This window comes from Gallus gallus, chromosome 4, assembly GCF_016699485.2.
Source record: "Gallus gallus isolate bGalGal1 chromosome 4, bGalGal1.mat.broiler.GRCg7b, whole genome shotgun sequence".
Classification (NCBI taxonomy): Eukaryota; Metazoa; Chordata; class Aves; order Galliformes; family Phasianidae; genus Gallus; species Gallus gallus.
In genome coordinates this window covers 44524127-44536470 of record NC_052535.1, presented here as the reverse complement: position 1 = coordinate 44536470, position 12344 = coordinate 44524127, and the positions used below count along the sequence as shown (strand labels likewise).

The window sequence follows — 12344 nt, the reverse complement described above, 5'->3', positions numbered from 1 at the left end:
ATCATACTTAATCTAGGGTGAAATTTCCTCGTCTGAGCTAAATTACTCGCAGCCATCAAGGGAAACGATATTTATTTTTCGTGGGGCTAATGACCTGTCCCCCGGACCCACCCACTGATGGTTATTTACTAGGGCCCAGATGCTTGGGCTCAAAATGAGTGCTAATGTCAGCGGGGGCCATTTCTCATTCAGGTCTCTGATTGAATTGGAGCGATCCCATTGACATTGACTCTGTGACTTTTAAGGCCATTACCCTCAGCAAGAGATGAACCTCTCATCATTGCTCCAACGCTGACAGCTGATTAGCGACAAATTACAAGGAGGAAGAACCTAAGACTTTGTTGGGTGAGGGTGGGGGGGGAAGGGGAGGAGAGATTGGGAGGAGGCAAGGGAAAAGCATGGAGTCAGGGAAGGTAGAATGAGTAGCGGAGGAGCAGGAAGGGTGGGAGGGGAGAGCTCCGCTGAGACTCTGCTGCAGCGAGTTGGTACTGGCACTGCTCCACAAGCTTTTGCTGGATGCTCCAGGAAAGCAAAAAAGCTGTTGCTGTGGACTGAGAGCTTCAAGGGTCACATACAGCTCTGCAGCTGGTTCTCACTGTGACTTCTCTGCCTCCATTTCCTTACCTGGAGGCTGGGCAGACAGCACTGACAACAATTCGGACGGCACCTCCCTGTGGCTCACAGCCACTGGCTGATGCATAAACCTTCATTCACCTGAGGCTAAAGCAGCCTGACCACTCTGCTGCACGTTACTCTTGCATTTTCAGGGTTTCCAGTTAGTGGGCAGTAAACAACCCATATGCATAGCGAAACACACTGTCGCTGTGGCATATTTGGTCGAGCACAACAGGACCAAGGTTTCTCCTTTCACTGCTATTGCAGCACCTAAGGATAAAGTTTTGAACAACTCTGGGCTGCACTCACCATTTTGTTCCTAGGCAAGTACAGCCACTTGTGCTCTGAATGAAGGCAGCCAGCCAGTAGCATGCACCAGATTTCTGTATCCATTCCTGCAAGAGAGAGAAGAGTGGGTGTTATTTTAAAGCTACTGGAGGAAAAATCCATGCCTTAAAAACGCTGCCTACTGTGGATATGGGTCTTCTTATCTGGATGATTTGTGAGGCAGACTGTGCTAAGTAAAAGGGAATATTTTTAGTGACACAATTAATATAAATGGAGGCATGCTGAAAGGCATTACAAGGAGGCTTGTTGCAGCCCTGCATAAGCAGGCTCGGAGATGCGTTACAGCTCACAAAACACCAGGCACATTGAAAAGAACGAGTGGCGTGAAATACAAACGGAGAAAATGCTGGCAAGGCTGATCTGCCACGGCCACAACTGCGCTCTCGGAATTGCAAACTGGCTTTGGACACTTGGGCAAACAAATGCAGTGTGCCTAAGTACAGTCACGGCTTGCTGTGTGAGCAGCTGAGCTGTGATTCTGTTACCTGAGATCTGAAAATCCAAGTGGAGTTTCAACAGCAGCCATGGGTGTCTGAGTCTCACACCCCACATCATTACCGAAGATGTTCAGAGGTATGGATGTGCATCTTCCTTCCAGCCTAGGTCTGTGTCTTGTGGGAAGTTCCCATGCTATGGCTCAGGTTTTAAAAGGTCCTGGAAGCAAAATTATTACCTGAGAACCAACACCTAAGTAGTCACTGAGGTTTTTTTACCCTCGTATTGGGAATGTATACATAGAGGGTTGTCCCTTCCTCTAACCCAATTTCCATCTACCTATGGTGGCCCATCAGTGTGCAGAGGACAAATGTAACCCCTTCACCACCAGTCAAAATTGTTATGAGAGGAAGTATCGCTAAAGCCACCATTTCCCAATATTGCACTCTTCCCATCTCCCAAGGCAGGGCAACGTGTGCTTGGGACAATCTGCACAGAAGTCAAAACTTTAAATCAACCTTTTTTCAAGAGTAGGAGAGAAACAGCATCTTTTCCCCTGGGAATTAAATTACCCAAGAGTGCAGTCTTGTTGGGGCTTTGTTCTCTTTCAGAACGGAAACGAAATCTAAGTCACTGAAGAAGACCCGGTTGTTACTTGACCAAACAACACCATCCTTTCATAGGTAGACCAAACTATTTATTCACTAACTGTAGCATCATAGCACGTCATAATCAAGCTACGCCTCAGAGCATACAATCACTGTAAAAGTTCTTGCATTGTACCATAAAAGGGAAATAAAGAAATAAAAAGGAAAAAAATAAGAGAGAGAGATTTCTTACAACACAGTCCACAAAACACAAACAAGGCTTGCTGGTCTTTGGATGTTGGAGCTGATGGGCAGAAGCGGCTCTGATTTCCGGCTGCTGAGCAGCAGTGGGGAAGAAAAGTCCATAAGCGCCCACGTGAGCCGCACAGTTGCTGGGGTGGGCCTGCGTGGCTGCGCATCCAAACAGGCTAATGTTCCCTTTACCAGCCTGATTGGTCAATTTGGATGACATATTTTGGGCATCTCTGCTCACTCAGTGACTGCAACTTGTACACCGTCCACAGATCCCCATCTGCATCTACAGATGGTCCACTTTTTTTTTTTCCCTCCCTTTCTTCATTGTGCGTAACAGCTCTTCGAGGTTGCAGAAAAGAGGCAGAGATGCGGTTTTACTGTGCCCTGCTGCAGCAGCCAGGTAGACATTGAATTCAGCTGAAGTAAAGAAAGCCCCAGTTCCAAATCTGCAATACTGTTTATTCTGTGCTGGAAAAAAAAAAAAATCTCCAGTTCCAACTCACACACGAAACGCAACAGCAGCTGAAGTCTGACATATGTTTGTTGTGGAGCAAAAAGAACAAAGAATCCTTCTGAATTTTTAATTAAATAACCTTCATTTTTATGTTAAAGTTTAATATACTTCATTCCACACTTTGTAAAACGTTCTCTTTTTCTGTGCCTTATGAGGAATGATACGATCTATGCAAATCTGGGGATTCTTTACAGATCCCAAATGATCTGAGTAAATGCCACGGGGAAATCTAGCTCCAGTTCCATTTATGCTGCAAAATTTCTACCTGTCTTTTCACATTTCCCCAATCTTAACCATTTATTTTCTTCTTCACTATCAATTTTGAGATGTAGAAGATACAGAAAAACAATTCACCAGTTCTGATCTCCTTCAGCTGTAGTGAAACTCTATCAAAAACATCGGAGACAAATCAAAGAGAGGAGATTAAAGATGGCTTTTCTCCATATGCATATACTCACATATGCACAGCTTCTTCTGAACCAAGGAGTTAATTTACCGCTATGGTAGTATTTAACGTTGAGCAGTTGTGCTGCCAGCCAAACTGTCCTCAAGACTGGAGGGTTTTGCCCAGGAATGTCTTACTGCTGGATGATGATGTCATTCGTAGAATCATGGAATTATTTAGGTTGGAAAAGACCTTCAAGATCACCAAGTCCAATCATCAGCCTGACCAGTGTTTTCAACTATCTTACATCACACTACTACAAATGTATCTTTCCCTTCACCATTTCTCAGTGTACAGTCCCAGAAGAATCCTGCACTTGGAGAGGGCCACCTTGAGTACCCACAGTGAGATTGCATTTACATTGATCCAATCCTGAAAAACATCTCGCGATATTTTGCCAGCTGGGCCCAAAACTATTACTGCATTTTCAAAATGCAAACCATTTTGTTTTTAATCACACATTTCTATTTTGAGTTGGGTGCACTGTAATCCATGGAGTTCTGTAATTTTCCACTTCATTTATTCTGGATTTAATGAGCTGGTAATAATGTATATTTCTAGCAGACTGCCTGAAATGCAGAGCAGAAAGTCACAAAACTGAAGAACTTGGGGAGGAAAAATTCCTGCCTGAACTTTTGTGGAAATAAAATAAACCAACACAAAGACACTCAAGATTCAAGAGAGATCTGCTGGGCAGCAGAGAGTGAAAGCTGTGGATAAATGATGATTTAATTTCTTCTAAGTACTATTTGCCGTTGAAATCATCATATTGTACCTCAATGCAGTATCAGCTGCAACCACAATTTTCAACAGTAGAGGGGAAACCTTCTCTTCTTCAAAGCCTTCAGCCAAACTCCCATTGAAATCAACCTGGAAAAACTCGGATGATGATTGTCAAAGCCAGCTCCCACCTTTACTTGGGAAGCAAGGCAAAAAGGTCGATTTGATTGGCAAGGGTTCTGTGCAGCCAGCAGCTCTCAGTGAGATCTAAAAATTAGGCCTCTTTATTAGATTTCAAAGTACACGGCACTACTTCATACCTTCACGTCTATGAGTTTCCTGAGTTAAGTGCGCATTTATGTCCGGTGTGTGCTCTTCTGCTCCCTCCAGGCGCACGCAATTGACGCTATCATGTCATTACACCACTGAAAGCTTTTTTGGTTTTCATCTTGTTCAACTTCAAAACTTGATTGGAAAAGTTGCATCTTATTGTGTAGCACTGTTTAAAATTGACTCGCTCCCAGTTCTTTGTCAGTCCCACTGAGTGCTGGAAAAGAGGGAGCATTTGCAACAGCTGTGTTAGAGAGCCATGCTCACTGCTAGCAAGCACAACCCAAAATTGTGCACTTCGGCATGGCTGCTACAGAGAGGATCCAGCCCATTTGGTTCTGTGTCATCTGGGTTTCAAGAGAAAACTTGGCAGGAAACCTTGTCTGTGTCTTTAACAGGGAAACTGCTCTTAAAGATGATGTACAAAATATTCGTGTAAATGCTACATTCACAGTCCTGCTCTGCAAACAGCAAACACAAGCTGATTAGCCAAAGACCTTTTTCCCTGTAATTAGATTCATTCCTCGGTTTATTAAAAAAAACATACAATTGCCCACCAAAACAAACAACCACACACACTTAAGGAAAATCATCATGTGGTGTATTTCCAATGCTCAGCACTGAGCTGTATGAATAATGCGGCTGTGCTAATTGGTACCCATTAGGACACGGAATCAGAATCCCACTGCCCCAAACAGGCCGCCTCTTCCTGATAATTATAATGCTAGGATGCAACCCCCCAACAATTCTGGGACTAATCACAGAGAACACTGCATATAGTGTAACGTCGTATGACTCAAAAAGGTAATGAAATTCCAGGAAACATCAGATGCAGGAGGTACATGAAGATAATTTTGTTTTTATAACCAATTTCAGGCAGATAAATACTAGAATCCTTTCCAATTTTCCCCCCATGAAACTAAAGTGTCACTGAGATTTACAGCCCCCTCAAGTTCTCTTTTCAGAGGAACATTCATTTACATAAACAGATAATCCCAGATAAAAATTTCCATTAGACAAAGGTGAAATGGATCAATTTTCTCTGCCAAGACAAATCTTAAATCTTGAACAGATAGGGTCATTATTACACCAGGCCCATTTCAGAAATAATGTATTAAAAAAAAATCATCCGATAGCAGCCATTTCCAGCTTTCCAATTATCTTTAAGAAAAGCTTATTCTGTGGACAATAAAGCACATTACTGCACAATATGATACAGTCCATAAAGATCACAATGTTTTATGAAAGGTTAAAGAAAGCTCAGCACATTTAGGGGAATGTCATAACCCACAAAGTCTTTCAAGACTTAACTGGATCCACGCGCAGGCTGTGCAGTGCTGTGCTGCGGTTTGCTGCGCCGGGGCAGGAGTGGCTCCTGCTGCAGGGACACACAACTTCACCAGACCCCCAGCGATGGGGTTTGTGAGGGGTGACAGCAGCAAGGAGGAAGTGCCAGAAATCACTGCCTAATAGATGCGGCCATCAAAGCAAAAACAAGCAGCGACGTACCCGACTTGTGTTTTCGTCTGAAAGAAATCAGATTTATTTGCCATTTAACTACCTGTTCCTTGCAAACATCACGTGCGGAGTGGAGGCAGCGGTTACACGGGGCTGAGGGAAGCCTGGCTGGCAGCAAGAAATGGGATCGTCTCACGAGAGAGAGCTTGCAGAATTCTTTGTGCCAGGCTGAACTGAACCCAGCCCCACGGAGTGTGCTCACAATTGAGGTGATGAGGCTGCACAGATCCCTCTGAGAGCTTCAGAGGCCACAGTGCTTGAGGGCTGTGGGTTTTCTGTCACTAATGGTCGAGTACAAGAGACAGGAAAAGAGAGGAGAGGGTGTGCATACTAAAAGTGCACGTACATTTTACTGATGTCAAAAGGATAACCTGATGTTTATAAAACCATACAATTATACTGCTCAATGTAACAATAGATCCACTTCATTAATTAGTTACATTTCAGAGAGTATGCAAGAAAGTAAAAGCCAAATCAGAACCTCACCTCTTGCTTTCACGTATAAGGACTCTGTGATTTAGTGACCAGTAAGCCTTTATAAGAGGTATGTCATATTTGAGAGGGACAAAATGTTGAACTTGGTGGCAGGTCTGAACTGGGGAGAAGAGATCTCAGAAAGGATATGTGAGTTACTGACCGTCGCATGGAAGTCATTGTAGAGCAGGTTCTTGGGCTGCACAAACAGGGGTCACCAGATCATTGCTCATCCCTAGGTTTGGTTGCATACATTTCCAAGAAAATCAAGGCAGGTTTCTTCTGTGATACAACTATGGAAAACCCAGCTGAGATCGAACTTGCCTCACTGTGCAACATTTCACCTGAATTTGGATTGACTGATGATTTAGGAATTATGTGGAAAGAAAATAATGTTCACTTTTTAATTTGTCTGGTTATGTGATTAAAGCTATCCAGCACAAATGTCAGCAGAAGTTGAAGAAGCAGACACCTGTGGCTGTGTATTTAGGTTGGATATCAGGGGGAAGTTCTTTACTATGAGAGTGGTGAGGTGCTGGAACAGGCTGCCCAGAGAGGCTGCGGATGCTCTGTCCCTGGAGGTGTTCAAAGCCAGGTTGGATGGGGCCCTGGGCAGCCTGGTCTCGTATGAAATGGGGAGATTGGCAGCCCTGCCTGCGATAGTGGGGGGTTGGAACTTGATGATCTTTGAGGTCCCTTCCAACCAAGGCCATTCTATAATTTAATGATTCTATGTGGCTCTCTAGAAGACAGTAAAAGCCCATCTTCATAACTTGAGAAAATAGTTCGATATATAAGGTGAGGAAATCTTCCAAGCAGAGCTGTACTTTCTGTAACTGTTATCTGAAACTTTTTTAGTGCACGGAAATAGTTACACTTACAGTAGTTGGAGTATCAGTCATAACATCTAATGATGTGGAGATTGTTGCCTTATAAAATTCACAGCTGGGTAGCTACATGGCTCAAGGCTAAAACCTATGTTAAAATCCACTGTTTTAGGAGGGAGATTGTTTATTAAAACATTTTGCCCATTAAAAATAGATGACACATCATCGGTCATTCCATGTGATGCAGTGCCAAACCTTTTTGAGGCAGCCCGCCTGGGAAGACTGCTGAAAACCTGGCAAGCCTGCCTGAAAAGTCCTCATCCTAATAATTTACTAGTCCATCAAAAAAAAAAAAAAACAAAAAAAACTAAACAAAAACAAAACCAACCCAAAAACACAATAAAAGCATTCCAGCAGCCTGTGAGAAGCTCACCAATCCCTCTCACGTGGCGTGCCCAGAAACTTGCACTCATACAACCACAGTTGGTCTCTTCCCACTGACAGCCAGAGACTGACATTCAGAAAGGGAATCAAGTTTGATCTGTTCATGTCAGAAGTTACGCTGAGATAATGAAGCTCTCATGGGGGGGCAGGCAGTGAATGTAATGGAGGGAGAAATACTGATAAATATTCTCTCAGCAATACTGTGGGTATTTGGCATCCGCTTCCAAGAACTGATGAGTTGCCTTAACTTGAAGAACACAAGAATAATACCATGTGGCTAAACAAAGCTGAAAGCCATTTTCTCTTCTGCTATTTAGTGCTCTGCATTGTGTAAGAACAGACTTCAGAACTCCATAGGAAGGATCTCAACATTCACAAGTGAACTCTGTCTCCAAAACCAGAGCTCCTACTGAAGCGCTGAAGTCAGTGGGGCCACTAGGGGAGGATCCATCACTGATTCTAGGGACAGAGCTTACCACCTGATCAATAGTTAAGGTGTCTGCAAATATTATTAAAGAAGATTATCCCACAGACTCTGACATTAAAATCAAGAAGACCAAGATACAGAGAGATGAATGCATAGCAGGAGTCATAGAATCCTTAGAGTTGGAAGGGATCTTTAAAGGTCATCTATTCCAACTCCCTTGCAGTGAACAGGGACCTTTTCTCCCTGGGCATTTGTTGCTAATCCTCCAACTGCTTGTCATGCCAGCTGGAAGCATCTCCATGTGCTGACAAACATCACAGCCACTTAGTTTGGACATTCCCTATTGGAGCAGCACACTCGTCTATCTGGAAAGCAACTAAGAGGACTCACACTCTGAACCACCGGCACAGCTTCTGGATATGGAAGTGTAGATCAGGAGTGTGGGACTGAATGAATGCAGGTTAGACTGCATAAATCCAAGGAGGACAGCACGTCCTCAGACCAGAAGAGGCAGTGGTGTTGTGTTGGGTCTTTTTCATGCCACATGCAGCCACATTTCTAACTATGAGAGATACTGCTCTTCCTTCTTAGAACACTGTAGAGAGTACCAAGAACAGAATAGAGAGAGCAAACTCACAAGTTGTACAGTGGCTGTCTTGTAGCAGTGGTATCCTCAGGAAAGTTCACACAGATGTGTCCTAAGGACCCAAGAAAGCACAGCCCACTCAATGGGCCTTTGGTTTTAAAGGATGCCACCTGAGCCTATGCTTTAGACTAAAATTTCAGCAAAAAAGGACAGAATGTTTTATACTTTAAACAAAAATGTCACCATTGCCAATATCCAGGAAAATAACCCTGACCTCACTGCACATCCCCTTGCATGGATGCTGTTATTCATATTCATACTGTACACACGTTCCCAAAATGTCAGCCTTCCCTAATGACACTGAAATGATTGAAAATTTAAGTGCAGTTCTGGGCAGGAAAGTGACTCTATTTTAAAAAGAGAGAGACAGAGAGAGACCGTGCCCAATGCCCATAGCTGTTCCTAGTTGTCTTCCAAGTTCTATATATTAACTAAGCTTATGTACCAAAGCCATTTTTTTAACTACTGTCAGCACTGCAGAGCCGATACAGCAGCAATAGAGCAAGCTGTTCAGCCTCATGCCTCATCAACATTTCTCACACTCTGTATCAAAGCACGAACATTAGCAAATTCAGCTGCCCTTCAAACTTCCAGCTCCAGTCAGGAGAAAGCATCTGTGGCTGTTCAGCTCCTTGCGAGGCTGATGGGGGGGGGGGGGTGAAAAAGATACTGACTTGCCAGAAATGCCCATAACACCCAACCCAATGTTTGCTGTGATTCATGGCTGCAGGACAAGTGAACGAGCTGTGGAGCTACACTCACTTTCTATCACTCTATAATATTCATGCTTCACTCCAATTACCACTCAAAATCTCCCCCCCCCCCCCCCAGCAGCACAGAGCAGTGAGTGAGCTGTAAGCTTTCATAACTCACTCCTATCATTCAGCGTGTCTATGAGAATCAAAAGATGTTGGAAAGGGAAGAGGCACACTTCACATGTTTGCAGGATCACTTCCTAGTGACACAGCAGAAGCTAACAAAACAGTGGCTTTAGTGATATGCCTGTTGTGCAGCAGAAAGCTTTCCATCTCTCAATCACTCAGAGAAAGGCAGGGAAGACCATCAGAAGGCATCCATCAGTTCTGCAGACTGTAGGAGAAGACGAAAGGGAATAAAGATGAACTTCGGGTGAGAGTAGCAGAATTCAAACTCCTTATGGCAGAAGTGTAACAGAATTCTAAAAGCTGGTCAAACTCAAGTGGTCTGCAAGCACTTCTGGAATAGGTTGTGTAACAGACAACACACAGGAAAGTGGGGAACCAATCTCTTTCTCTGTAGAGAGCTTTTAGTCCAAGTAATTGCTGAAAAGATGCACTCAAGAGCTCTCAGCATCACATTGAGATGGGACTGAGCATCTACTTGCCTAACAAGCAGACAAACAAAATACACTCAGAAATAAATATGAATAACAATTTAAATATTTTGCTACTTTACACTGTCCTTCTTTTTCCATTGACCTCCCAAGTCTCCTGATAAGTTATCTCCTCTATATGTATTTGTACTAAATGGTCTTAACTTAAATTAACCAGGCAGAAAATGAGCACGAGAAGAGGAACATTAATTGCATATCTTTTGGACTATCACTTTCATGAGATTCCAATTTTAGTCATCAAGGTAACTGAAGAAAAGCTGAAATCTCCTAAGACCAGCTAATCAACAATAGGAAAACACTGTCCTGGCAGGTAGGTAATGATACACACAACACAGTCAGCAAAATGGGACATTTATTTCCTTCCCATTTCCCAAATTATTCTGTCCCCAAACATTTTTGGTGGCAGGGCAAAAAACTTTTCCTTTTTAACTTCTCAAATTCTCAGCCTATACAATCATCACTTAGCAGAGATCTTGGCATTTAGCAGCACAGGCAGGAAAAAAATCATGATTTGCATACTCTCATATTGGTAGTTGAGGAAAAAACAAGACAGAACAACTTAACTTTTGTGGCTCTGGGGTGACTCACCTCCTTCTGCAGTACAGTATTTCATTTCACCTTCAATTCCTGATAAAGGTTGACCTGCACTGCCCTCAACGTTCAGCCATAAAACTGCCGTAAAAAAAAAAAAAAAAAAAAAAAAAAAAAATCACCCCTTGCTACAAAGGGCAGCAAAACTTGTAAATATTGATGCCTCATTACTCACAACTGTTCAAGACCAAAAGCTGCAACCATGTTTCCTTCGACCAATTACAGGAACTCTTTGACCATGGCTACCTGTCTATCTGCCTAGGTAGACTGATTGTTACAGATTCAAAACTCCCTCCCAGTCTAAGCTGGAGAAGATGCATTATGGTATATTCCATAGAACAGAAACAGAATAAATGAACAAGCCCTTGCAGACAGATCAAAGCCACTTCTATTCCTGGCTGGGAACTAAAAATTGCTCCATCTAAAGGAAGTAGAGTGAGATGATCCCAAATGTGAAGTATCCTGGCCTTACTGAGGATTAAAATGGCTCTTCACAAATCAAACTAAGAACACATGAAAAGTTTGGAGTGGATTTTGATAAAGGTCGAATAGCTTTACACGTATAAATCCTCAACAGAACTGAATGAGAACAAGCCTCCTGCCACATCTACAACACTCAACCACTTCTAGAAGTCATTAGGCAACAGTATGGATTGGATTTACAAGTGTTGGAACAAGCACCTAACCCCCACTGACACCAAGAAAGCATTTTGAGTGCCTGCACAGCTCAAAAGATGCTTAAACATCATCAAAAATCAAGTCTGTCTCCTTCTTCATGGTCTCGCGAGAAGCCAGTGTAGAGTTGGACTAATTGACCCTCAAAGGTCCCTTCCAGTTCGAGCAGTTCTATAAAGCACAACTGCATCAAACACAGCTGGAGGACTACCTGACAGAAAAGCCACTCTGCCTTGTAACTGTGTCTTACTAACATTGTTCCCCTCCAGAAAAAATTATATCAAGGCTTTGGATATGTGAGGCAAGACTGAAGCTTTCATGGCAATGACTTGGTTGCTACTTTACTTGAGTCAGAAACCTACACAGCTGTCCAGGAATGAAATTACCACATTGACCGAAGTTCTCAAGTTCTGGAGTTTCATCCTCATTGTAAATAACTCAGCTAAATTCATGACAGATTGAAACAAAACCTCTTGTAGTCAAAATATTTCATCTGTAAATGCCTTCTGTCATGGCATAAATTCCAGCTGCGACAAAGCTTTATAGGCAAGTTGGAGTTAGTAAGACCTTTAAACCTGAAAAAAACCAACAAAAACAATACAAAACCCCCAAACACATGCCTCTAAAATTCAGGACTCCACAGAAAGGAGTTCTTTCCTCACTATCAATCTACCCGTTTCATCCAGAACAAGTTACTGCAGAAGGTAACAAACAATCCACATTATTCAGAAGCTTTCCACACCTTCTTCCTCTCCATAAAAATCTCCTCCTTCCCTAAAATCAGTACATAAATGAATTCCAATGAATTCCTTTGTTGTCCCCTCACCTTCAGAATCTACACAGAAAGAAAAAAAAAAGAAAAAGAAAAACAACAACCACAAAAAAAGCCATTTGTCAATTAATTCCAGTCCTTTGGACTTGGGACTCTATTATGCTGCACAATTGTTCATATGTGCCTGCTTAACATGGATGGAAAAGATGCTGCTACACTGGAGGGAAAAAACGGTAGGCTGGGCAGAAGAGGTGCCTTCTTCCATTGTGTGCACAGTGCATTTTTGCTGACTGCAAGCTCTCACATGGCAGGAAAAAGCCCAAATGCCATTCTTGCTCTTCCTATTGGC

General features: G+C 42.9%; 1 long non-coding RNA gene across 5 annotated transcripts in view; it reads right to left on the bottom strand.

Annotated features, from left to right (window-relative positions):
* Positions 1-12344, bottom strand: part of LOC107051742 — a 58738-nt gene that overhangs the window by 41860 nt on the left and 4534 nt on the right. For 4 of the 5 annotated variants that reach the window (XR_006939295.1, XR_006939298.1, XR_006939297.1 and 1 more), the window contains exons 1-3: positions 1971-6805; positions 1449-1617; positions 925-1010 (exon numbers count right to left, since the gene is read on the bottom strand). This is a non-coding gene — a long non-coding RNA (uncharacterized LOC107051742). Of the gene's footprint in view, positions 1-924; positions 1011-1448; positions 1618-1970; positions 6806-12344 lie in introns of those variants that run through there. The other variant, XR_006939296.1, reaches the window with a different exon arrangement.